General features: G+C 39.2%; 1 protein-coding gene across 16 annotated transcripts in view; it reads right to left on the bottom strand.

The window, feature by feature from the left end:
- BNC2 (basonuclin 2) overlaps positions 1–25,245 on the bottom strand; it is a 487,890-nt gene that overhangs the window by 367,423 nt on the left and 95,222 nt on the right. The window contains exon 1 of one of the 16 annotated variants that reach the window (XM_049895247.1): positions 11,926–24,351. The exons of the other annotated variants lie outside the window; for them this stretch is intronic. The gene's annotated coding sequence lies outside the window, so the exon portion shown is untranslated. Of the gene's footprint in view, positions 1–11,925; positions 24,352–25,245 lie in introns of those variants that run through there. 16 annotated transcript variants of the gene reach the window in all.

A 25,245-nucleotide genomic window follows, 5' to 3' on the forward strand; every position in this document is an offset into this window, starting at 1 on the left:
CAGAGTAAAATGCATGGTGGTGGTTAGTGTTGTTCTTAGCCCCAGTTCATGCTGACCCCATGCACAACAATCCTATGCACAACAGGATTGGTATACTGTGATCCACAGAGCTTCCACTGGCTGCTTTTCGGAAGCAGATGACCATGTGTTTCTTCCTAGACTATCTTAGTTGGAATCTCTGCTGAAACCTGTTCAGCATCATGGCAGCAAGAAAGACTCCAGTGGCAGACAGGTGATGGCTGTACTTGAAATGCACTGGCCAAGAATCAAAGCAGGGTCTTCTGCATGGAAGGGGGAAATTCTACCACAGAACCACTACTGACAATCCATATATGAAGAAGGTTTTTAATTTACCAAGTACAGGTTTCCCCCGCTATCTGAAACCTATTGCTATCAAACTTTTTGTAAGCCAAAATGACATAAAGCAAAGAAGTAATTACCGTTAATTTATATGGCAAAATTTTTTGAGCGTTTTCAGACCCAAAAAGTAACCTACCAAATCATACCAAATAACACATAAAACCCTTACAAGCTTGCTAACACTTCTCTTTCCCCCCACTGAAGAAATAATAGTCTTTGTGTGTGTGTGCATGTGTGTGTGCGCTTTAGGTGAAAGTTTACGAAACAATTACAAAGCAATTAGTTTTTCATTCAACAATTCTCTTACACTTTTTTGATACCTTAAGACACATCTTGCTAACAGATGCACAAAATAAATCAAGATAAACCACAGATGCTCACAGACACAGTTCAAAGCCATGACGGCTTGATGCTGAGTGTAGTTCCCGGGAAAGGAGCTTGGCAACTCTCACTGCTGGGGTGCGCGCTGCCCCTTTAACAGCTCCCTGCAAAATAAACACTAAACGAAAGCTAGTTCCACTTTTTTATTTTTGGTAAAAGCCAAAATCGTCTTCAGGATTCTATTAGCGAAAATAAGTACTAACGTAGGTCTTTCGCAAAAGCAAACTGGTGTAAAGCAGACTTTTGAGAAGCGGGGCATACAGATATTTTATATGTAACCAAACAGTTTTTGTACCTAGAGTTCAGTGATAATTTTATTCAACAAACTACAAACAAAAAGCAAGGCATATTGGTCTCCTATTGCTGCTGGCAAAATCGTTGGTGGTGTCCTCAGGTGTGCCGCTAAGTCGGTTCCAATTTATAAAGACCCCAGGTACAACAGAATGAAACAATGCCTGGTCCTGAGCCATCCTCCCAATCCATGCTATGTTTGAACCCATTGCGGCAGCTACTGTGTCCATCTATTTCGTTGAGGGTTGTCCTATTTTTTCCTGAACTTCTACTTTACCAAGCATAATGTCTCTCAGGGGCTGGTGCTTCTTCATAACTCCAAACTCTACACCACACCACAAAGTACATGAGACAAAGTCTCACCATCCTCTCTGCTAAGGACATTCTGGCTGTACTTCTTACAAGACAGATTTGTTCGTTCTTCTGGTGGTCCATGATATATTCAATATTCTTCGCCAACACCATAATTCAAATGTCCAGCTTTCACATGCACATGAGGTAACTGAAAATACCATGGCTTGCATCAGGTGTACCTTAGACCTCAAGGTGACACCTTTGCTTTTCAATACTTAAAAGGGGTCTTTTGCAGCAGATTTACCCAATGCAATGCGTCATTTGATTTCTTTGCTACTTCCATGGAGCCAAGTAAAATGAAATCCTTGACAACTTCAATATTTTCTCCATTTGTCATGGTGTTGCTTATTGATCCAGTTGTGAAGATTTTTGTTTTATGTTGAGGTATAATCCATACTGAAGGCTGTTGTCTTTGATCTTCATCAGTAAGTGGTTCAAGTCCTCTTTGCTTTCAGCAAGCAAGATTCTGTCATCTGCATATCAGACTGCTAACAAGTCTTCCTCCAATTCTGATACCATTTATTCTTCATATAGTCAAACTTTTCAGATTATTTGCTCAACATACAGATTGAATAAGTATGGTGAAAGGATACAACCCTGACGCACACCTTTCCTTATTCCAAACCAAGAAGTATCCCCTTGTTCTGTTTGAACGACTGCCTCTTGGTCTATACACAGGCTCTGCAGGAACATAATTAAGTCTTCTGGAATTCCCTTTCTTCACAATGTTATCCATAATTTGCTACAATTTGTAATGATCTGACAGAATTAGCAACCAATGAACATTTTTAATTAAAATAAAATTATTCTTACAGTTATGGAGGTCAGAAGACTGACACAGGTCTTATTAGGCTAAAATCAAGGTATCAGCAGGGATACATTCATCCTGAAGGCTCTAGGGGAAGAATAAATTTCCTTGCCTTTTTCAGCTTCTAAAAGCCTCCCACATTCTTTGTCTTGAGAGCCCCTTTACACCTTCTTCAAAGCCAGCAATGTTGCACCTCTGAATATTCTTCCATAGTGACATAACTCTCTGACTACTGCCTGGAATGATTCTCAACTTGTAGGAATTCATGTGATTAGACTGGGCCCACCTGGATAATCCAGGATCATCTCCACATCTCAAAGTTCTGAACAAGCTTTAATCACATCTGCAAAGTCCCTTTTGCCAGTTTGCCATTTAAGATGACATACTTACATGGTCTTAGACATCCTGGGAGGCCTGGCGAAGGCTTCATTCTGCCTATCTCATAAGGCATACAAAATCTTCAGGCTAGCATTCCCACGATGTGAATTAAGAGCATTTCTAATTGCCCATTATATGAAATCTGCTAATTTAATATATAGCTAAGGCATAATATATTACTTATTGTCACAATAAAAATCTTAGAAGAATCTATTGGTTTTATTTACACTCACAGATGCAACAATTAGAGCTTTTTTAAAAATGTTATTTATAAGTGGCCATCTAAGATACAACTTGTCATGGATTGAACTGTGTTCCCAAAAATATCTGTCAACTTGGCTAGGTCAAGAGTCCCAGTATTGTATGATTCTCTACCATTTTATCATCTGACGTGATTTCCCTATGTGTTGTAAACCCCATTATTATGATGTAATAAGATGGATTAGTGGCAGTTATACTGATGAGATCTACCAGATTAGTGTCTTAAGCCAACCTCTTGAGATATAAAAGAGAAAAGCAAGCAGAGAGACATGGGGACCTCATACCACCAAGAAAGCAGTGCCGGGGGCAGAGAGAATCCTTTGTACCTGAGTTTCCTGTGCTGAGATCCTCCCAGACTGAGGGAAGACCAATGGCAAGGGCCTTCCTCCAGAGTCAACAGAGAGAGAAAGCCTTCCCCTGGAGCGGGCACCCTGAATTCGGACTTCTAGCCTACTGGACTGTGAGAGAATAAACTTCTCTTTGTTAAAGTCATTCGTTTGTGGTATTTCTATTATAGCAGCACTAGATGACTAAGACACAACTATTGGTTTCCTTCCATCTGAAGCAAAGGACAGTAAAGGAAACCAAAGACTCAAGGAAGCAATTAGTCCAAAGGACTAATAACCCACATGAACCACAGCCTCCACTAGACTGAGACCAGAAGAACTAGATGGTGCCAGGCTACCACTACCAACAGCTCTGACCAGGAGCACAATTGAAGGTCCCTGTTAGAGCAGGAGAAAATGTAGAACAAAATCCAAATTCTTAACATAAAAAAGACCAGGCATACTGGTCTGATAGAAACCAGAGGAACCACAGAGACTATACCCCTAAGACACTTTTCTAACGTGGAATAGAAGCCTCTCCAGGAGATTATCTTTCAGCCAAATAACAGGCCCACCAGCCAAGCAGAAAACACTCCTTAGAACAATCAACTATCAATCAGGACCCACAGGTCACCATTTTCCCAAAAGCAAAGATGAGAGGGTAGGAAGGGGCAAGGAAATGAGATAAATGGAAATGGGGAACCCAGGGTAGAAATGAGGAGGGTGCTGACACATTGTGGGGATTGCAACCAACGTCACAGAACAATCTGTATATGAAATGTTGAATGGGGAACTAACTTACTATCTAAACTTTCACCTAAAGCACAATATAGTGTAAAAAATACATGTATTATTTAGCTTTCATTTGAATGGGAAGAGAAAAAAACATGCTGAAATCAAGCTTATGCTATTGGTAGAAACAGATTCCTGATGAAATTTGTTCTGATTTAACCAGCGATAAATTTCAGAAACCCAATTTAACTGAAGTAGGACTTCATGATATAGTTTTCCATTCATATCAAAAAGCACTATGCTTGTAAAGAAATGGGCGACTATAACCTCAGTTTAACAAGGAAGATATAATTTTCATGTAAAATCTTAGCAATCAGATGAGATTTATTTCATTAACTACTTTTATTACTTTTACATTGTGCTATTAATTTGTTTTCTTCCGGAGAGTCAAAGACCACACCTGATATCTGTTTTATTCAGGACAGTATCAGTTTTCTGTACAGGTTCTAGAAAAGGACTTTAACGGAAAAGTATAGTTACTTTTAAAGTTTCAGGAACAGAAAAGCCACCAAATTGATTTCACCTTAATTTTTTTTTGTCTGAAATCTTATTATTTTGATAGAATGTAAAAAAATTCAAATTAAAAGGGGATTACTAGTATCATCGTGAGTTAACGTACCTCACAATAAAAAAAAAAAAATTTTTTTTTTTTTTTTTTTTTTTTTTACAAAGAGAAAAAAGGATTCCTAAACACGGCTTGAAAATAAATCCTGAAAAGAACAACCATTCTAACAATGCCATTTACATATTATATGGTTTTATGTTATTTTGAATCTGTGACGGTATTCGTAATCATAATTAAAGCTTGATCTCTTGTAAAAATCATAGAACAGCTCCATCTTTGGAGACAGAAACTCTTATGAGCTAAGTATTTTCTGAATTTTATTTGCAATGAGAATGTATTACTTTTATAACAAGAAAATTCTATAATGCTTCTTCCACTCCAGGAGGCAAGAGAGGACAGTGTCCTAACAAAGCCTACCTAAGCCTACCACCAAGTGCTCAGCTGCATTTTAAAACTAAGGTGAGAAAAGGTAAGTTCAATGCAACTTTCTTAAAGTGACTAGCATGTATCAGAGTACCATCGTTGTTTAGTAACTCTCAAAAATGTACTCATTATCAAGCAGCAGGAGCCCTGATGGCACACTGGTTAGCATGGCTGCTAACCAAAAGGTTGTCAGTGCAAATCCAACCACTCCTTGCAAACCCTAAGGGGAAGTTCTACTCTGTCCTACAGGGTCATTATGAGTTGCAAATCTACTGGACAGCAACTGTTTTGGTTTTGGTTATCAAGCGGAAAATAAATAGCCAAGTTGTTTAATACCAAGTTCATCCAAGTTTTGGTTTTAAATCATGCATCATCGGGGGTGAAAGTTATAGATATTACAATGGTTTCTAAGGGGCCTGGAAGTGCAACAGTTAAGCTATAGGCTGCTAACCTAAAGGTTGGTGTTTCAAACCCACCCAAGGACAGCTCTGAAGGAAAAAGACCTGTCAATCTGCTTCTGTAAAGATAACAGCCAAAAAAACCATATGAGGCAGTACTACTATGTCACATGGGGTCACTATGAGTTGGAAACAACTCGAGGGCATCCAATAACAACAACAATGGTTTGTGATCCTCCAATGTTCAATTCTACCTGACAAAATCTTATTCCTTAGTATTTCTTACTACCTGTGAAAGAAGGAGGAGTACAGAGAGGGTTAGGAAGAAAAGTCTAAAAAGGTTCCTTAGACCCTGAGAGATAAATAGGATCAACCCAAGCTTTGCTATCATTACAGGGGCCTGTGCGCTAGGGAATCCCTGACAACCACAACTACCCACTCCTTACCCATCCACATTTCACAGCCATAGCCCACACAGGTTCTGGGGCATCTCCGAGGATGGGCCAGTTTGACCACCCAGGAAATAAAGTCTCAATGATCCATTAAATCATTTGTGAACTCCTCAACAGGCGTATCTCAGCACAAAGTAGAAGACGGGATGGCGAATTATTTTCAAATTGTTTGACCTCTAACAGAAAATGAGGTTTCTGACATATGAAATTTTCAGAGGGGGTGGGGGAAACAGGGAAATGGGTGCTACTTCATGAAAAAGAAAAGTAGGTAACATAGAACAAAAAAGTTTTGTTAGCCCTGATCCATACTATAGGGTCACTATGAGAATCAACTGACGGCAACGGGCTTGAGTTTGGATCCATACTTAACAACGGGCTTGAGTTTGGATCCATACTTAACTTCAGAACATTCACATGTCAGTGTGAAAAGATAAAAGAAAAAAATACTTCAGGCATAGAGGCAGCAATAGTCAGCTGTAATTTAAGAGGCGATTTCACTTTGTTTTACTCTTGATTCTGAAGAACAATATTATACCCATAGCAACCATATGTCCCTGATTTTCCACAACAGCCCCAATTTCGTGTAATTGTAATCTTTTTTAAAAAAGTGTCTTTAAATACAAAACTATGATCTAATCATTCTAAGACTTTCCATACAAACAAATCAATATCAAAAAATCTATTGTTAGACCCTAATACTTTGAGGGAAGGAGGCTAGAAAAGCAAATCATTCTACTCATAAGAAACAACACACTTGTAACTTCAAAAGCCAAAAAAAAAAATGATGGGTTAATGTGTTTTTATCAATGCTTATTTACTTTGTTGTTGCCATCTGTCAATTCCAACTCATGGTGACCCCATGTGTACAGAGTAAAACTGCTCCATAGGTTTTCAAGGCTGTGTGACCTTTCAGAAGAAGATCACCAGGCCTCTGAGTGGGTTCAAACCACCAACCTTTTGGCTAGTAGTCAAGTGCTTAACTGTTTGTACCACCCAGGGACGGAGGTTTATTTTGTTGATGTTGTTGTGTGCCATAGAGTCAATTCAGACTTATAGCAACCCAATGAGACAGAGTAGAACTGCCCTACAGAGTTTGCTAGGCTGAAATCTTTAAGAGCAGATTGCCTGGTCTTTTCTCCTGTTGAGTGGCTTGTGGGTTCAAACCTCCAACATTTTGATTAGCAGCCAGGCCCTTGACCGTTGTACCACCAGGGCTCCCTAGTAACTCTTTCATAACACTTATAATTTACTGGTAGTTGTTTCAGTAAATACATAATATTTTTGAGGAACAGAAACATTCTCCAGTTAATAGTAAAGTTTTTCTACCCTGACCCGCTTTTACGAAAGCAGAGATTTACATCACAGACCGTGACACCCAGCTCTCTAAGGCTGCCTCCAAATAAAGCACCATGTTCGAGTAACTAGTGCTTTGTAGCTGACAAAACTCAACATGGCACGAAGATGCATACAGATGATGCTCGAGACTAATCAGTCTAGAAATGAGGTAGTAAAATTTATCATGGTACTTATGGTATCAGAAATTAAAAACAGTGAACAGAGAAGACAGCAAAATCTCTTAACCAAGAAGAACCACTACGGTCACCCTCATCCATTTCAGAAATTTAAGATAAAGGGTGGGGTAAATTATTTTCGAACAGTGACATCTAGAGAGCACATCTCTTCACTCTAGGAGGTGAGAGTTGATCTTCTGTTCTCTCATAGATATCGTCAACGTGCACATCACTTTCTGGACTATTACATGAGGTATGAGGGAGGAAGTATTCAAGATGAAATGCCAGAGGGGGCAAATCTAGGATATCATCTTGAATAAAATGCCTTTGAACACTATCCAAAAGCATTTAAAATATCTTTACCTTCCACTCACTTGACCCCCAAACTTATTTCTCTTTCTTAAAAAAAGGGTTATTTAAAAAAAATGAAAGTTATAAATGAGGATGAATGAAGGCCTGGAATCGACTTTAAAACTTCTGAATTTGCAATCCACAGAACACAATATGAGTATGATGCTAGGCACCAAAAGAATTCACACTTTTAAGAAGCAGCTCCAAGGAAGAAAATAACGGGTAGACAACAGCTATCTCCCATCTCTGTCCTCAATTTTTAGTTTTCATGTTTGTGTTCTGGGTTTTGTTTTACTTTTTCCTCCCCACACTATCAGATAAGAGGCAGGGAGGAAAACAGCTTCACCCAAAGAGGGAAAGATAAATAACCTGACTTCTGAATGTCCCTTGCCAACTCTTGGAGACCATAGAGCACAGACTGAGATGACCATTTAACATTTTAAAAATCCCCCCTTTGTATATGATACTATAATAAAATAACAGTAATGATAACAATAATGAAGATGTCTTGCATCCACTACCTTATATCTTACTTAAAGTGCTTTAATGACTTTAATGGATTGAAGCATCCCTATGAGATCAAAGGCAGGTATTATCATTTCCAGTCTACATAAAAGAAAATCGAGGAAGAAAGGTTAAGTGACTTGACCAGCCTCACTCATCAATACAGTGATGATGTCCTGATAACAGATAAGGGCCTGCTAGTCCTGGGTTTTTCTTGCAGTCCCTGTGCTGCTTACACGGCTCAACCTGCAATCTAACCCAAAAAGGCTCTCTGCCTGGGGGGTTATGGTGACACTAACTTAAGGAAAAAAAAGATCCACTTAAACTAGATGTCAGTGAGGGTCAAAGGGCTCCAGTGAAACTATCAGTAGATAAACTCATCTGTACAGAAGGCGATTCCTTTCCCTTCTGTTCTTAAGGTCTTCCCCCACCGAAAAAAAATTACAGGCTAAAATCACCTTGAGATGAAGGTGATTTTATGTGACATTAGAGGACAAACATAACAGGCAGGGTAAGGGGGACAAGAAGGAGAATCATCTCACTAGGGTCTTTTACAGGTTATCGGTGATTGGGAGAGAATAGCAGAGCCTATTACTTATAAATAATAAAATCTAACCTTCCTACGTTCCATTAAATCTGTTAAAGAGGAACTCAACACACCCAGCAAAACAATGCTCAAGTACCTTGTCACAAAGTGCAGCAATATCTTTAACCATTACAAAGCCCAAAGTTTGAAAACTGCAGAGCTACGCATGCTTGGGTCATGTTCATATTTGTATATGTCATGCCATTCTACTATAAAAACTAATCACTCCCCACTGGAAGACTACAGCAAGGGGAAAAGTAATCTAACTCTAACATGAAATCCCTTTATTACTTATTTATTTGAGTTACCAAGTATGTGATCAGAATTAAAATTAAGAGCTGGGATTGGTTCCTACTAAATGTTAACCTTGCTCCTTCCCACCCACACAAAAGTCATCCTGTTTAGAAACTTTTTTTTTTCTTTTTGGCCCCAACCCATTCTTGGGGTGTGTAGCTCATTCACTGCCAGTAATTGCTTCCATACAAAACCATGTTTTAGGACAAGTTTGCATACTTACAATGATGCATGACATTTATATTATACTAAAAACTCCAAACACGCTTTCAGATTTTATTTTCTGTACTAAGAAACAGTCTATGCATGCCATCCGAAAGCAAACACCAGAAGAAAAGGGGTCTCAATTTTTTTTAAGTATCTCTCTCTGAATTCTGGCCTCCTGTTTTTTGGCTTTTTTTTTTTTTTTTAATTGGAAACATAAACTCATTCATCTGGGAAGTAATTCAACCTGAAACCCAGTGACAAGAAACTATTGAGTATATCCCTGTTTGGTACCCAAATTAATATTACCCATATCAGTATGCCATAAATTGTATTGGCTAATAATGACTTCACTTAAAGCAATTTTCATTAGTCCTTTTACAAGACTCGCCTTTATTATATCAGAAATAGCAAAAGAGTACAATGACTGTGGCTCATATTTCCTTCCTTGAAATTATTAATATTTTTAGCCTATTTTATTAATGCAGAATTATGCAACTTGGTGTCATTTTACTTACCTCCATATAGTTACACTTTTTTAAAAAAAACAGATAAAAAACAAATTCTGTTAAAATCAAAATTTAAGATCTGATAACTAAATTTGCTAAATTCAATTTGTTCTTCATAGCTCAAGGATTTCAGAATCAGAGTAATCTGACTGTCCCTATTATGGAACTCAAATTTCTTCCAAAAATGAATAAAGTCTCTTTCAGGAAGCATATGAAAACTAATGTGGCATGTACTCTGTGATTTACAGAAGGCAATCTCTTTCATCTTGGCTTGTGGTCTGGGAGAAGGTAACAACTCTTTGGAGTCAGAGAAGGGATGAAGAAGCAAAGGATTAGCTTTTATGCTATTTAAGCCCTACTTATTCACAAATAGGAGCCCTGGTGGTACAGTGGTTAAGAGCTCAGCTGCTAACCAAAAGGTCAACAGTGTGAATCCAACAGCCACTCCTTGGAAACCCTATGGGGCAGTTCTACTCTGTCCTACCGGGTCACTATGAATCAAAATCAACTCGATAGCAACAAGTTTGATGTTTTGGTTTTATATTCAAATAGTCATATTCTACATTAAAACCATGCTATTCTAGACACATTTGGATGATTTTTATGCCTGATACACTGAATACATAAATATGCACACACCAACATATCGAAAAATACATAGTAAACAGATCTTGTTACGTAAAGACATTACATATTTGGAGGAGGTTTTCTAATGTCACAATATGATTTTATAAATTCAGAATGTGACTGAATTTTATTCTGAATATGGCCCCTCAAATGCAATAGTAATTTGCTTAAAATACACAAATGAAATTTTAGATTTATTCTTAAGCAGCAAATCCACCCCTAAAATGAAGATATAAAAGTTAAATTTTGCTTTCTGTACAGAATGAGGTAATTACTACTCAATATTATTAGAACTGAGCCCGGATGGCACAGTGGTTAATACTCGGCAGCTAACCAGAGGTCATCAGTTCATCGGTTAGAACCCACCAGCCATTCCACAAGAGAAAGATGTCACGGTTTGCTTCCCTAAAGATTTACAGACTTGGAAACCCTCTAGGGCAGTTCCACTATGCCCTCCAGGGTCTCTTATGAGTCAGAATTGACTTGACAGTAATGGGTTTTTTTATTATTAAAACTACCATTAAGTTATTAACTTCTCAATCAAAACTAGTGCTTTTCTAAAGAAATCTGTAAATTTAGAAAAACTGGTATTGCAATGCACAAGCTCAGGTATTTGAAATGTGAAGATCAGAGAATCACCACCTGGCCCTTCAAAACTAAATATTAAAACATACACCAAAACTCTTCTGGTAAAAGTAACAGGTTTTTTTCCCACAGGCTGTAATCATTCAGGAACCATGCCTTAATTGAAGCTGGGCAATGAAATTCTGTATATTAAGCAGAGTGTGTCAAGTCGAAAAACTTACTTCTTAGTACAACATGGTACACATAATTTCTTAATGTGCCCTGTTACGTCTAGGTATTAGCAGAGATGTAAACGATATCACATTTCACCCTTCACCGTGAATTTCTTCACTTTCAGTGCTTTCTGTCCCAACTTTAATGTTCTTTTAATGTAGTTTTTCCTGTGCGATACATCATATTTATCTCTATAGCCATCCGTCACTATTTCCTTTAATTGAGGTTAATTTCTTTCAACTTGGGGGAAGGTAGGAGGAAGAACTCCTCATCCTGCAGCTCTGCGCACGGAGGGCATTCACAGCTGCTGATATTTTAATTGTGAAGCCCAGTTTTCAGGATGCTTAAATTCCTCAAATCCACCCCACTGCCCTCCATTCTGGGCCTAAATCAACAACCTACCATGATGAGGAACCCACATTCCCACCCAGAACCACTTAATGAAAAAATTCTATCTAACTAAAATCCCTCCCAGCTGCAACCTAAGGTCTTTTGTTTATTTTCACTCAAATGGCTAACAGCTGGCACCACCTTCCATGTAAAATTATTTCATGTGTTTGGAAACAGTGATTAACTCATGCCTTGGTCTTCAATTCTCCAAGCCACAAAAACCTGTTCATTTCTCAAATCTTCTAAGTATTTTCTACTTTTACCTCTGGGCTCCAGAGTCCTACTGGAGTTTGTAACCATCAAGTGACCAGGAATAAGTGAAATCCATTATATATATTGGGGAAGGGGTTTACTTTACTCACCTTAAGAAACTGGTAGAGGAATTTTACATGGGCTCAGGCAGAAGCTCTCCCTAGCTGTAGGCTCTTCTCCTCTCTCAAACTTGGAAGGCAAAAGCAACTGTCTCCACCAAGCTTTTCGGAGAAAAAGTGGACCAGAAAGGAAAGAAAGACCACACAGTCCAAATGTGTGCATCTGACCATTTTAAAAGTCACCATTAAAAAATGACAAAAGCTGGGCAAAGGGTTTTCTTCTGACATGCTAATGATCAGTTAGTTACCTTACATTTGTATGGCACAGTTTACATAAACATCTCAACAATATACACAAGCATTACATATGAAGGAGATCCGATCTTAACGGTGTCTTTAAGTTGAATTTGTAGGTATGTTGGAACAGGTGCACATGGTTCTTATCCAGCCTTACCTCAGTGCAAGGAAAGGCTCAAAGCCTTTTCAATCATTTAAAAGGTGCACTTGCAGCAAGTGACAATGATTGTGTTGAAGAATTTGTTGCAAGTAGAGATTGGTTCGTTCAATTGTTTCAAAGTGAGGACAAATTTACATAACATTAAAGGGCAGGTTGGAGTTGTCTGTAAGTCAGAAGTTCATAACCTGGGGACTACCTGTACTCCATTTTCTGAAGAGAGTCTGCGGTGCCTTTGGATGTGAGAAGGAGGGAGGGAATCCACTGCCAAGTTTCGCCTGAAAAACTGGGTAGTCTTTCCAAATTGTTGCTGTTAGGTGTCATCAAGTCAGTTTCGACTCATAGCGACCCTGTGTACTACAGAACTAAACACTGCCCAGTCCTGCACCACCCTCACGATCGCTGTTATGCTTGAGCCCATTATTGCAGCCACTGTGTCAATCCATCTCATTGAGGGTCTTCCTCTTTTTTGATGACCCTCTACTTTACCAACCATGATGTCCTTCTCCAGGGAATGGTCACTCCTGATAACACATCCATTTCAAAAGTATGTGAGATTAAGTCTCAACATTCTTGCTTCTAAGGGGTATTCTGGCTATACTTCTTCCAAGACAAATTTGTTCGTTCTTCTGGCAGTCCACAGTATACTCAATACTCTTTGCCAACACCATAATTCAAATGCATCAATTCTTTTTCAGTCTTCCTTATTCATTGTTATTAGTTGCCATCAAGTCTATTCTGATTTGTGGTGACCCCATGTGTACACAGTAAAATTGTCCCACAGGGTTTTTCAAGGCTGTGACCCATCAGAAGCAGATTCTCAGGCCTGTCTTTCAAAGGGCCTCTGGGTGGGTTTGAATTGCCAATCTTTTTGGCTAGTAGTCAAGCACTTAATCTACTGCGTCATTCAGGGACTCCATATTACAAGACATAACTATTCAATTTAATCCTAAAAATTCATTAAGTATACAGTGAGTTTTAGTTGAATTGAAATTTGTAGTAGTGGGGACTTCATGGTTTGGGCAGACCCCACTTATGGGGAGTAAAGGCATAATAAAGAGAATTACATAATAATGATTTGCTCCAAGGGTGGTCTATGGAGCCAGGAGGAGAGAAGACCCAAATGTGGCTAGTGAACTGAATCAAAAAAGCAAAACCAAACCTGTTGCCGTCAAGTTGATTCCGACTCATAACAACCCTTTAGGACAGAGCAGAACTGCCCCATAGGGTTTCCAATCAGTGGCTGGTGGATTCGAACTAATGACCTTTTGGTTAGCAGCCCAGCTCTTAACCATTGTGCCAGCAAGGATTCAATGAACTGTATAAAAAAAAAAAAAGCCAGCAAGGCTTCAATGAACTGTATCAGGAGGGATTTATTTTTAGAGAAGGCTAAGGGCAGGGGTGGCTGTAGAGTAGGATCAGGCCTATAGAGTTGGGGAGGTTAGAGGACAAAAGAGACATTAGGGAGAGGTGTGAAAGCACTGTATACTCTGGGGAGAAATCCGGATATTATGTGTAGGTAATATAAAGTCAAAGCTTGCTCTGTCTTTTTTAATTTTTTTGTAGAAGTTTTCAAACATATACAAATGTAAAAGAGAACAATAAACTCTCATTACGCCCACCACCCAGCTTCAACAATTATCTGCACATGGTCAGTCTTGTTGCACCTATGTTCTCTTCTCCCCTAATCCCCTTCAATCTCCCTCCTCCACTGCATAATTGTAAAGTAAATCACAGACACAGTATCATTTCATAAGCAAATTCCTCAGGATCTATCAAAGGTTTTTAAGCAAAAGAGTACTAGATCAGACCCAAGTTTTAGAAGGATTAGTAGTTGAAGGTAAAAGGTAAAAAACGATTTAGGCAAGGAAGTCACCAAAGACATGACAGTGAAGGTAGAAAAGCGATGAGAGTATCCAGGGAATCTTCCTGAAGAGACCTTCCAACCCAGAAGATGGTGACTGGTGGGGGAGTGCAGGTATGTTGGGTAGGAACTGGGGCTGACTGAGTTTGGATGAAGATATTGAAGACATTTATCAAAAATATGAAAAAGGAGGAAATGCAGAGATGAGATATGTTTGGATATGTTAGGCCAATTGGATATGTAGGCAGAAGAAATAAAAATGTTAGGCAAAGAGATGAAAAAGGATGAGCTCATCCAAAAAGATGAAGGACAGAATTCAATGTAATTCAGCATTTGAATGCAGACCCTGTACCTGGGTGGGTACTAAAGATAAAACAAAGCACAAACAGAAAAGTGGTCTCTATCCACAGAAAATATTCAAGCTACTTGGAGAGAGAGACATCAGAAAACTGCCTACATAAATGCAAGCTTGGAATAAGTGCTTCAGAACTGCATTTCTCAAAAGGAGGATATGATTTGTAGTAGTGAAGATTGAACTAAAATCTAGGAGAGGGGTGAAATTAAAACTGGGTTCAGAAACCAGGGAAAAGCTACGCAGACAAAGGTATGGAACTGCAAAATGCAACCCAAGACAGACAGTGAGATTTAGGCGAGACAGAGAAAAGACAGAGAGGAAGCAGAGAGGTAGGTAGGGAGCAGAACGCTCAGGTTTCTGGCCTTCAATAACCAAAATGGGGAACACTGAAACACGGCTGAGTAAAAGATTATAACCAGGCAGTATAAAAAAAAGGCAAGAGGCTTTCTTTGAACATTTTCAACAGGAAAGTCTAGTACCTGTACAGGCTGCAGCTTAAACTTGAAGTCAAAATTGACTAAGCCATAACATCTATATATGGGGTCTCCATGAGTTGGAATCTATCAACGGCAACTACAAAACAACATATGTGGTTTAGACGCATAGCACATAACTAAGTCATTGTGTGACTTCTTGTTGAAATGTCTTGACATGACCACAGATCTGTAAGCTACAAGAGGGCAGGACCATGTCTGTCCACGCCACAGCTGTACTAGAGGTTCTAGCATGGTGCCCAGTAAACACAGGTGCTTTCAGAGACATTTTCTCATTTACTCTTCACTAAACCATATTAGCAGAGCTCTGATGTGCAGTGGTTAAGAGCACAGGCTGTTAACCAAAAGGTCAGCAGTTTGAATTCAACAGCCGCTCCTTGGAAACCCTGAGGGGAAGTTCTACTCTTCCTATAGAATCGCTATGAGTCGGAATCAACTTGACAGCAATGGGTCTTATACCATGATAACTAAGAGGGATCATTCTCCCCCATTTTACTAATACAGTCAAATGCAGCTCACAAAAGAAAAGGACTAATGGAGTCACCTGACTAAGAGGTGGTGAAGTCCGGTGATGAGCTTCAAGATGAGTAATTATACATGTATGAAGACCAAGGGAAAGGGGACTAGAATTCAGGAAGCAACACAGCTTAGCAGGCTTGATGTCGAGTAACAATATGGGGCATGGACTTGGGAATGAGATCAGGCTTGGATCTGATTCCCAAGGCTGCATGTTATTAGTGATACAATTTCCTCATCTGCAAAATGGGAATAAAAAGAGTCCCAAACCCACCAGCTTAATGTGAAAATCAAATGATAATACATGTACGGCACCTAGCAGAAGGCCTGGCACACAGTAAGTATTCAGTAACAGCAAGATCTGCCACCTCTTACTAGATCAATATGGATGGAGCTTCACCACCAAGGAAGCTTATCTTTGAATTCCTAGAAAGTGCTGGTACTGAGAGTACAAACCAACCAAGAGGGCCTTCCAGCTCTAAGTGAGCAATCTGGGATAAGCACTTGCCTGAGTCTGTAGCCCAATGGGAATACAGGGAAATAGGGGCTGGGGAAACCCGCACAGATCCTGGGAGAAGGGCTGCATACCCGTATCCTAAGGGCTGGCTTAATGAAGTACATGACCTAAAATGAGTGTTAGACCCAGTAGCAACAGCTAGAAGCAGAAAGCTCATTTCTTCCAGAAACACTCCGATAGCAGAAGCACCTAACACCATCACATGCCTCAATGCTAATCTGGAAAGACTGATCCAGATCTCAGAATGTGACAGCTGGTCATCCACCTTACGATCAGGACAAACCCTGTATATCCATAAAGATGGGCTGGTTGTGCTCTTCAGTTTATAAAGAAACTTGTCCCCAAAGCTTATCCACCACCAGAAAATACAACCCTGACAATCAAAAGTGTTTTCAAATCATAAGTACTAAATGACATGTACATCTCTAAATTAACTTGATCTACAAGATGGGCTGACACAACGGCCACAACAATGAACTCAGACATACCTAAGATTATGAAAATGGCACAAGACCAACAGTATTTTGTTCTGTTATACATACGGTTGCCATGAGTTGGAGTCAACTTCATGGCAACTAACAGCAACAACAAAAACATGCCATCAGGAGGGATTGGCTGCTAGAGAAGAACATCATGTTTGGTAAAGTGGAGGGCCAGCAAAGCAAGGGAAACCTTCAATGAGATGGATAAGACACAATGGCTACAGCAATGGACTGAAACATACCAAGATGGCACAAGAACCAGGCAACCTTTTGTTCTGCTATTCATAAAGTAGCCATGAGTCAGAGTCAACTCTAAGGCGACTAAAAGCAGCATGGTGAAAGAAACAACGGGCAGGGGCCTGACGTGGGAAAGTAATCAGCACTGAATATTGAGACAACGGTCTCCAAACGAGGACTTTATTCCCAATGATCACGATAACCCATCTCCCAGGAGTTATTTTATTTGAAAAGTCCTGCATCTAAGAGCACATCCTACTTTTCCAAAACCCGACCCCCAACTCATACAAAAATTCTTTCCTTAGCAAGGTGACCTAATCCAGAGTGGAATATGCTGTACATGTCCTTGGGCCAAGAGGTAGTCTAGCAGGTGTAGAAAAAGGTATCAATTTGGTGAGACTGATAGGCTTATAACCCTCTTTACTTAAAAGAAGGTTTTTAACACAACTTACTTCAAAAACAATAAACCTCTCAACAGACTGTGTAGGATAATAATGTGTTCCCTGGTGTCTGATATCAAAACTGAACTTTTAACGTCTGCTATTCCAGAAGTTTATTAAATATCGTTACATGGCACCCAAGGTTTAGTTTTAAGATGTATATTCATTTTCGTCCATGAGACAGCTACAAGTATAGGCAGAATATGTGTCACAGTTGGCTTGCCTAGCAAACCCTGCATAAATAGTCAGCAAAAAAGACGTTTATAGATTTTAAAGGCCCACCAACAGCAATACATGAACTATAATGACAAGACAAAGGCTCACTCCAAAGGACGTTCAAGTTGATAAAGGCGTCACCATTCAGTTACACTCCTAACGTGTATTTTTCTCAAGAATCTATTTAACACTTTGTTCAATTTTCCCTAGAAATACATCCTTTGCTAAATGACAGGTAAACTCTGCCAAGAATTTTAGGCTGCTTTTATTACTTTCACCACCCCAACGCTCTATAAAAAAGACAACATTTTCAACATGAAAATATTTAGGTCAGCATAGTTTTTAGTTAAAGTAGCTTCTTCACCATGGGGGCAAAGGAGGGAGACTAGAAATGGAAGACAAATTTTTTAATCCATGTTGCATTATCTACAAGATGTAAGTGAAAAATAATATGTCTGCAGCCTCAGCCTTAACTATAAAACAAACGATAGTATTCAAATATTTCACACATGCAGACTGATAACAGGTTTTTTCCTTTCTTTATTTCTTGAAGACTCTGTGAGTGACACAATACAAAGTACAATGTATTTAATAAAAGGTTTCCAAGCTGATTTCCCTACAGGTTATTTTCTGTCTTTTCTCTGGAACCCATACACAGGGTATACTGCAGGGACCAGGGGTGTATATAAAAATAAACTATGAGCCAGTATCAGAGCTGATACCCTTCTCCTACAGGGGCAAGTGAATTATTAGATCTGTGTCATGAGTGTTTTTTTTTAATATGCCATTGTTCCCACTTGAGCACATTAAATTTTCCATATCCACTTTTAAACCAATATAACCTTTTTTTCCTTGTTCATAATGTTCATGCTGTACATTAACAGACAGAAAATCCAATAGCTTAAGTCATCATATAGTAGTTTTATGTAAAGCTTGGTGGATGAAAACCTTTTGCATTTTCCCCTTTTTGAACAGATACTATACTGGAGGTGGCTAAAACCCTAGGAAAAAAAAAAAATCACACCTCATGGGAAACTGTCCTCATATTTTTTTTCTTTTATGATTGATCACAAATCCATTTTGAACACTACGCTTTTTTTTTTTTAAGTTTATTATAACTCTGGTACCACATCTTCTAGCCCAACAAATTGAAGGTGCCGGAATCTTCTGGTCTGGAAGATGTGTTTGCCAATTATTTTTGTACTAGTGCACATAAACAGGGAAGACTGGATCTTAGGTATGAGTTATACATTCCTGTACAAAATAATTGTATATTCTATGAAGACTGATTCTTTTTCTGGAGAAATATACAACAACACAAGGGAAATCTTGTACTAGCAGCATAACTGAAGTGGCAAGATACAATATTAGAAAAACAGAGCTACTTTCATTACTGTGATTCTGTGTGTCAGGATGTCTCTCCTTAATGAACCTGTTTGCAATAAGACTCCGGGTGCAAAGAGGCTATTTAGAGAGACTATTGTGTCTATAGCGAGTCCTTCAAATATCTTCCCACCATTAGACATGCCACATTGACCAATTCTGTCCTGATTGCTGTTCTTTTTACTATCAAGGGACACTCTTGCTCAGACAGACGGATGGATCAGACACTGCAGTTCATAAAATGTTTACACTGTACACACACACGCATGCACAGTGGTACAAGCTATAAAGCTCCAGATCACACAGTGAGTTGAATGTAGCCGTGTCATATGAAGGCTTATGATTTCCCAATATCAATGAAAGGATTTAGGTTAAACTTTGCTCGTCTTGCCTGCCTGTCACTCTCAAGGAAAAGCCTCCCTCCCCACCGCCCCCCTTTCAGTATATCCCCAAACCCACTGCTCACATGGGAACATTTCAGGCAAATGTTCTCTGTGTTGTGAAATTTTCTTACTCTGTTGAGATTTTTCTCCTAATTGCTGACAAGAAACGAGGACCACACATGTCATGCCATCAAAAAAGGACGAAGGAGAGTCAATAATAACCATCCCATCCACCCAGTGCCATCGAGTCGATTCCAACTCGTAGCGACCCCATAGAACAGAGTAGAACTGCCCCACAGTAGAATAGCAAAAAGGCTTTCTTAAAAGATTTTAAATTCCAACTCACAGTGACAGCCTCATAACAAGGGCACTTGTCTCTCCAATATGACTGAAGCATCTCTACCTAAATTAGTGGCCTTTTCACCAAGTCTAAACTCCAGCATCCTAGGTGCTTAAAAGAGACTCCCTGTTCATCTTAAGCTGCACTATGTTCTGATCAGCTGCCAGGGTGTTGCTTCAGCCTCGCCTTACACACACTTGCATGCCTATGGGTTCTCTACAGAAGTTCTTTTCTTCTTACACTTTTTCTGATCATGTAGCTTTTTCTATTCAAATACATATAATGTGCCTATCAAGCCAGCTGCTAAAGGTTTTATTCCACCCCACTCTATCCCAACCCCACCCTTGCTGTCAAGTAGAAAGAACTTCAAACCCAAAGGCCCAAATTACCAGTAAGCTAGTAACTGCAAAAACTACACTGCTACTACTTGCCAAGGAACCAGAGAACTGTACACTGCATAGTGAACTGAACCTGGATCAGATGGAAGTTTCCATTCCCGTTATTTTCTAACTCCTCTCTCATCTCTTCATTTTTGGGGGGCCTCAACCTTGTATTGCCACAACTCAATGGCAACTAACAACACCAACTTTTTATTCTAGCAGACCTGACATACAAAAGTCACCAGTCCTGTAGCTCTGATTTCCAAAGCCAATTAGGACATCTATAATTTCAACGTTTATTTCCTCATTGTGATAACACTTTAAAACAACGCCTCCATCATCACTAACATTTACTAAACACACACACGCCCATTGCCTTTGAGTTGATTCCAGCCCACAGCGACCCTATAAGACAGAGTAGAACTGCCCCATACGGTTTCCAAGGCTGAAATCTTTACGGGAACAGATCACCAGGACTTCCTCCTGCGGAGCACCTGGTGGGTTCAAACTGCTAACCTTTCCGTAAGCAGCCGAGTGCTTAACCACTGTGCCACCAGGACTCCTTAAAACACACACAAACATTTCTTAATTGAGATATTTATACTCTTTCAGCAGATTGACAAGTTGGATCCAGGGGTCCAGAGATACATAGTGGCAACCACAGTTTTTCTGCAAGGAAACAGACTCTACTCTCAGTTTCCAGAACCTAAACAAAGACTCCAGAGACCTTGTCTAGTGTCCTTGCCCATACCAGGCTGCAGCTCTATATCCTGGGACCCCTTGTATTCAGTCAATAAGGGTTTTTGTTTCTTTGTTTTTTAACAAGTGCCTGCTCCACTAAATACGCTCAGCTATATCATATATAAGGAGCCCAGGTGACTCAGTGGTTAAGAAATCAGCTGCTAACCAAAAGGTCAGAGGTTCGAATCCACCGGTTGCTCCTTGGAAACCCTATGGGGCAGTTCTACTGTCTTACAGGCTCACTATGAGTCAGAATTGACTCAATGGTAATGGGTTTGCTCTGGAGCCCTGGTGGCGTAGTGGCTAAGAGCTTGGCTGTTAACCAAGGTCAGCAGTTCAAATCCACCAGCCTTGGACACCCTATGGGGGCAGTTCTACTCTGTCCTATAGGGTTGCTGTGAGTCATAACCGACTCGAGGGCACCTAACAACAACAATGGGTCGTGGTTAAAAGCTCAGCTGCTAGCTGAAACATCGGTGTTAGAACTCACCAGTCGCTCCATGCCAGAAAGATGTGTCAGTCTGCTTCTGTAAAGATTTACAGCTTTGGGAACCTATGGGGCAGTGCTACTCTGTCCTATAGGGTTCCTATAGTAGGAATCGATTCAACGGCACTAGGTTCTGGTTTTACATTATATATACCAGTATAAAAAGAAAGACTATAAATAAACCAAAAACAATTTCAGTGTTTCTCTAGCACAGTTATTTTCAAGGTGTGGTCCCTGGACCAGCAGCATCAGCATCACCTGGGAACTTCTTAGAAATGCAAATTCTCAGGCCCCACTCCAGACCACAAATCAGAAGATCTGGGGTGGAGCACAGTAATGTTTAAACAAGGCCCCCAGGTGATTCCGCTGCAAGTTCAAGTTTATTTAATAACCGTGGCTTCAGAATATATGCTCTGATTTATTCAGCTCCAAATTAAAATTATTTATAACGACTAATACTCCTTAGGGACATAATCCACCAGCTATGGGCCAAAAATATAACCCAAAGGGCAGAAAAACAATCCTGGATTAAAACTAACTTTACGAACATCCCTCTTTAGGGCAACAGACAATTAAGTGTAAAGATGTGTCTTTTGATTGTGCTACGCAATACAAACACTTCATTGATTCTCTCGTTTGGAAGAAAACAAGTACTCTTTCAGAATAATTAATAAACACTTAAATAATTCCAAATTTGAGATGAAGCAATGGAAAATATAATGTAAACAAATTAATTTATCTAATCATAAGGATCAACAGCAAAATGGAAAGAAACATAACCAATATAAAGGAGTAATTATTTAAAAGCTAAAGGTCAGACAGGAGAGCTGTACGGGGCAGTCAAAGGAAAATGAAGAATCTCTGCCAAGGTAAGTAGAAGTGGAGGTATGAAGAAACTGGATAACTAGCACCAGATGAAGACGAAAATAAGAAGTAATAGAAGTGAAACTGGGGCATTCTGTCACAGGAGTAGTAACATTACAAAAACCAACCCAAACCAAATCCACTGACATTGCATCGATTCCAACTCATAGTGACCTTAGAGGGCAGAGGAGAACTGTCCCATAGGATTTCCAAGCCTGTAAATCTTTATGGAAGCCGATTGCCACTGCCAGCAGAGCCACTGGTGTTTGGAACCACCAACCTTTCAGTTAGCGGCAAAGCACTTTAACCACTGCACCACCAGGACTCCTTGTAACATTACAAAAGACGCGAAAAATAAAAGAAGCAAGTTAGAACTGTATCTAACATTAAACCTCAGGGAAATTATTTCATGAGAGCTGTTACTCAGGAGGTTAAAAAAAAAAAATGCATGTCAAAATCACTCCCAACTTCAAAATCTGAGCAATCACTAATAAAAAACACAAGTTGGATATGACGTAAAATTTCATTCAAGAAGGACTGGTAACAATAATTACAATACTCCCATACAATGGAATTCCATGAGGCCGTAAGAAATTACGTACAGCATGTTGCTAACACTGAAAATCATCTACATTGACAAAAGGAAAAAGCAGCTATATGAAATGCATAATATAGTCCAACTTCTATTTAAAAAAATATAAAATCACATACATACAATGCACAAAAAATACAGTCTTAAAAACTACACGCTGAAATAGCCAAAGCAGGTGACTGGACTGCGATTGAATTTTCTTTTCTTCTCCCTATTTATCTATTTTCTAAATTTTCTTGTTTTATAAATGAATAGCAATTACTTTAATAATCAAAAAATCATAAAGACACACAGCCACAAGCGCTTGAAAAAGATAATCAATGTTTTCTGCAGGCAGGGACCCATGGGAGTACTGCTGCCAGGCAGAGGTGTTAGAACACTGATAAAATTCCACAGATCCATGAAAACAGAATTCTGAGACAAGGATGTGGACTTTGGAAGAAAAAACTAAACTACAATCGCTATGAGTCGGAACTGACTCGACGGCAACAGGTTATAGCTAATTATGACAGAATATTGATCCCCTTTTTCAGCAAAAAAAAAAGTGGTATCAAAATGACCTACACAGGAGTCCCCAGGTGGTGCAAATGGTAAGCACTCAACTACTAGCCACAAGGTTGGGGGATTCAAACCCACCTAGAGGCACCTCAGAAGACAAGCCTAGCAATCTTCTTCCAAAAGGTCACATTCTTGAAAACCCTATGGAGCAGTCCTACTCCACACACATGGGGCTGCCCTGAATCAGAATCAACTCAACAGTAACCAACAATGACAAAATGACCTAAGCCACTACATTCAAAGTGAAAATCCAATTAGAAAAAACATAGGTTATTGAACACATAATATTTTATGTGATATTTCCTTTAATCTTCACAACAACTTGCAAGGTTCACTGGGACAAGCCCACATCTGATGCATTTTGGACCCGAGTTCATAATTCTCTGGTGGTGTAGTGGTTAAGAGATCGGCTACTAACCAAAAGGTCGGCAGTTCCAATCCACCAGTCTGCTCCCGTAAAGATTACAACCTTGGAAGCCCTATGGGGCAGTTCTACTCTGTCCTACTGGATCCCTGTGAGTCGGAATCCACTCAACAACAATGGTTTTTTGTTTTGTTTGTTTTTTTTTTCACATATATGACTTTCAAACCTAAGCTCTTTCCAGTATGCCAGGCTCCAAAACGTGTCCATAACACATAAAGTTCATGAGGTGGTATAAGCTGTAAGCAACCACTTCAGGAAGGACTCCATTGTCCTTTGTTAAAAACAAAATAAACATAGAATGGTAAGGGAAGGGGGAAAAAATGATAGAAAGGCAAGCAGGCAGCTTGAAAGAAAGGCCTGCCAATCTACTTCTAAAAAATCAACCACTGAAAACCCTGTGGAGCACAGTTCTACCCTAACACACATTGGGTCACCATGGGTCAAAGGTGACTCCACAGTAAAATGGTTTTTTGATAATGCAATGGTTCAAACAAAAGATGTTGGCTAAGGTAAGTTACCAGAAAAGAGCAGATGTGGGAAGTATTTGAGGTAGAATTGACAAGATCTACTAATTGATGTTCTTCCCTTATGCCCAATAATCAGACGAACTTCTAAACAAATTTCAATACAAACATGCTTTGAGAGCATCGCTATTTTGGGATATTTTAACTTCACTTCTTCCTGAGTTTTTAATCTTTATGATGTACAACTACCCAAATGTAACTGTATATTAAAAAGTATTTGTTCCATCAACTGATGAATGGATAAACAAAATGTAGTATATCCATGTAGTCAAATACTATTAGGCAAAAAAAAAGGAATGAACTACTGATACATGGTACAACATGGATGAATCTTGAAAATATTATGCTAAGAGAAAAAAAAGCCAAACACAAGATATCACATATTATATAATTCCACTTGTATGAAATGTCTGTTGTTGTTAATTGCCAATGAGTCAATTCCAACTCTAGAATAGGGAAGTCCATAGAGATAGAAAGTAGATTAGTGGCTGCCCACGGCTTTGGGTTTCTTTTTAAGGTGATGAAGATGTTCTAAATTTGATTGTGGTGATGGTTGCTCAACTCTGTGAACACACTAAAAGCCATTAATTTATATACCTTAAATAGACGAATTGTATGGTATATGAATAATACCTCAATAAAGCCCTTTTTTAAAACGTGTTCGTTTCTTTGGATACTTACTGAGTATCTATGATGTACTGGGCACTAAGGTGGACATGGGATGAGCAGGTGAATGTGACAGGACTTTAGCCCTGGAATAGTGTAAAATCCACAAAAAATAAACCCCCTGTGAACCAACGTGGTCCCTATTGCTCTTTTAGCTAGTTCTCTGCAAAACAACCCTCTTGACGTCTTTAAGAAAAAATGCTTGCCTGTGAAACAATTCCATTTTTCTTTTAATTCTTACCTCCACAAAAGTATTTAATAACAGATATATTCCAGGTTGCTGACAAAAAGGTTACTTAATCATGCACTTACAAGAATATTCCTTGTAAAGGATATAATCCTTTGGTTTAAAAAAAAAAAAAATCCCTGACTATATGAGTTGGAATCAACTGTACAGGAACTGACAACAATACGCTTCTAGAGACACAGACGTGAGCTCTTAATAATACTGGAT

Source organism: Elephas maximus, chromosome 9 (assembly GCF_024166365.1).
Source record: "Elephas maximus indicus isolate mEleMax1 chromosome 9, mEleMax1 primary haplotype, whole genome shotgun sequence".
Taxonomy (NCBI): Eukaryota; Metazoa; Chordata; class Mammalia; order Proboscidea; family Elephantidae; genus Elephas; species Elephas maximus.